This window comes from Lepidothrix coronata, unplaced genomic scaffold (genome assembly GCF_001604755.1).
Source record: "Lepidothrix coronata isolate B3197 unplaced genomic scaffold, Lepidothrix_coronata-1.0 Scaffold39, whole genome shotgun sequence".
Lineage (NCBI taxonomy): Eukaryota > Metazoa > Chordata > Aves > Passeriformes > Pipridae > Lepidothrix > Lepidothrix coronata.
This window is the reverse complement of record NW_016690219.1, coordinates 4,074,653-4,077,622: the sequence shown is the minus strand read 5'-3', so window position 1 is coordinate 4,077,622 and position 2,970 is coordinate 4,074,653.

The following is a 2,970-nucleotide window of genomic DNA, read 5'->3' as shown; positions in this document are numbered from 1 at the left end:
AGTGTGCAGGATTTGCATGTTGGTTCAGGAGGGCTGTGTTGGGTGGCACAAAGAGCAGAGATGTTTTTGTTCAGAGGACAGTGTTGTGATTCTATGACTGACCCTTGTTTGATCCCTGTGAGGATTTAGGATCTGGGTTCTTCTGTCCCTTGGTTGCCTACAATGAACAAATTAGTTTTGGCTGCAGTCATTCAAAAATATTATTTCTTTTGATAATGGTTGATGTTAGGCAGAGCATTGGCTTGAGAGAATTTTCATTTTCTGATACTGCCTGTTCTCTTCTTTATGCTTTGCTTTGAGTTTCTTGTGCTTTTACTGACAGAATAGAAAATGTGTTGTAAGGGTGGATGGTTTTTTGCTAGTTTGCTCTTTTCCTATTTTATTTCTTCATCTCTCCATTAGTATATGAGGAGAATATAAGTAATTTCTATTACAACAGGTCTGAAGATGAACTGCCTGTGCTGGGACTGTGTTTGCACAGGGACACTAAATGAAAGTGTTACACCAGCCAAACCGTGCCGTGGCTGGGGTTTAGACTCAGCTCTTTCTGGGGAATCAGAAAACATAAAAAGAATATAAGGGTATAAATTAGAGTCTCAATGCAAGGTTTTCAATGAATAGAATATGTGGCTCATGTCCTTGAAGTACAAGGATTTGGTTTTAATGCAAGACCATCCCCTCCAGCACCACTAAAGAAGGGGAAGGAATCTCCCAGACTTTGTACCTACCAGCCCATGTGCATATTTTGGATGTCCCTGTGCATCTCAAATGGCACCTGACCTCTCTGTCTCTGCATCTGGGTGGACACATTTTGTCCCTCACAATTGTTTCAGGATACAATCCTGGGAAAGAGAATAAAAATCTCCTCTGGGCAGGTGTTATAAATTTGTTATGGAAATGTTAATTCAACCCCAAATCCTGCTTTGGCACAGAAGGAGGGCTTCCATGTTCTAAAGTGGCATTAGTTATTTATTTACTAGTTTCTGGGGAGTTGCTGTTTAAAGAGATGGATTGGTAGTGAGGCAATCTGATAGAATGTGTTTGGAAAAGGGGATATCACAGTGGTTGAGAAGTTGCTCTGGCCTAAATGGTTGTTTTTCTCATTTCATGGATAGGGAGGAAGCTTTCTGAAGGTGATGTTATGAGAAATGCATGCCTGGCCTTGGGCATGAGGTAAAACGTCCCCCTGAGCTGCCTGAGCTGGTGACATAAAGAAACAATTGAGGTTCTGCTCTGTTCATGCTGGTGTTAAGGAAACTTTCCTGTCTCCCCATCCAGGAGGCACTCTGGCAGTCCCACCCCCCACCAGAGACTTTCACTTCTGGGACCGAAGCCCCTTTGCAGGGGGCAGCTCCTGTGAGCCCACGGGTGCCCCTGTTGAGCCCCTGCACACCCCACACCCCCAGAGTCAGACCAGGTTTCCCTACCAGCTGCACACTGGGTTTCCCATAGCAGAGTCTCAGACGTCTGGATCTTTAAAGCAATTTAATCATGGCACAGTGGCACAGTAACACAGAAGCAGCTTGAGCTTGATGCCTCTGAGAAGGGATTCTCAGCTTGGGCTTTTGTACCCCTGCAGTGTATGCACATGATATTATGGGGTCTTCCTTCTGAATCATTTGCTCCTGCTGTGTCTCTGTGTGTCCGGTCACCTGGCTGGTGCCACAGGTCCCTGGGCCCTTTGTTGTGCACCATACCTGGGGCTCCCTCCATTTCCACACAAGCTGCAGCTCTCACTGCAGTTGCACACTGAGCTGTCTGCACTGAATGTGTTTCTCAACACTGGTCTACTTCACGTTTAGGGGCCCTGTTGTGGTGGGTTGACTGTGAGGAGCTGTCAGACCCTCAAGCCAGATGCTCCTTCACTCTCACTCCACAACAGGGCAGGGGTGGAAAATAGGATGGAAAAGCTCATGTGTCAAGAAAAAGACAGGGAGATGACTCCCCAATTACTGTCACAGACAAAGCAGACTTGACTTGGGAAAAATCAGTTGAATTTATTGCCTATTGAAAAGGGAGTAGGAGGAAGAGGAACAAACACAAAACTAGAACACCCTGTCCCCACCCCCCAGTCATCCCAGGCTCAACTTAACTCATTCTCAGATTCTCTACCTCCTCGTCCCTTCCAGCAGTACAGTGTGATGGGGAATGGGGGTTACAGTCAGCTCATAACAAGTTGTTTGCTTCAGTCCTTCCTCACTCTCTTCCCCTGCTCAAGTGTGGGTCTCTTCCATGGGCTGCAGTCCATCAGGATAAACTGGCTCCAGTGTGAGCTCTCCAGGAGCTGCAAGAGCTCCAGGAGCTGCAATCATTCACCCACCCCAGCTACTCTGTGTGGGGTCATCCAAGGGCTGAAGGTGGATCTCTGTTCCACTGTGGACCTCCATGGGGTTCAGCAAGCACAGCTGCCCCTCCATGGTCCTCTCCACAGGCTGTAAGGGAATCGCTTCTCCAGCACATGAAGCAACCCCTCTTCGTCCTTCCCTGTCCCTGTTTGCTGCAGGACTATTTCTCACAATTTTCCTCACTCCACACTGCCAGGTCTGTTTTGGCCTGTTCTTCAATATATCCTTCCAGAAGAGCCATGAGCATTTGCTGATGGGCTGAGCTGTGTCCTGTGGGGGGGTCCTTTGGAAAAACGCCTTCAAGTGGCTTTCCCTGGTACAGGGCAGCCCTGCCCTTACCTCGCTGAGACCCCCATGCACCCCCAGCTGCCAGCACCTGGCCGGAGCCCCCCGTACATCTGCCCATGGGTCAGTGCCAGTTGAAAGCAGGTCTTTATTCCACGCTGCACGATGCACACAAACAAGTAAAAGCAGAGCAGGAGAGCAGTCACACAGAGCAGGGCAATTGTGTTCTTGCAAGAAGTTGGGCAGAGAGGTCACAGAGGGCTGGTGTGGGCAGTGGGCTCTGCACCCACCTGTGCCCCCCATGGCCATTCCTGCATCCCTGTTTGTGTGTCAGTGACCA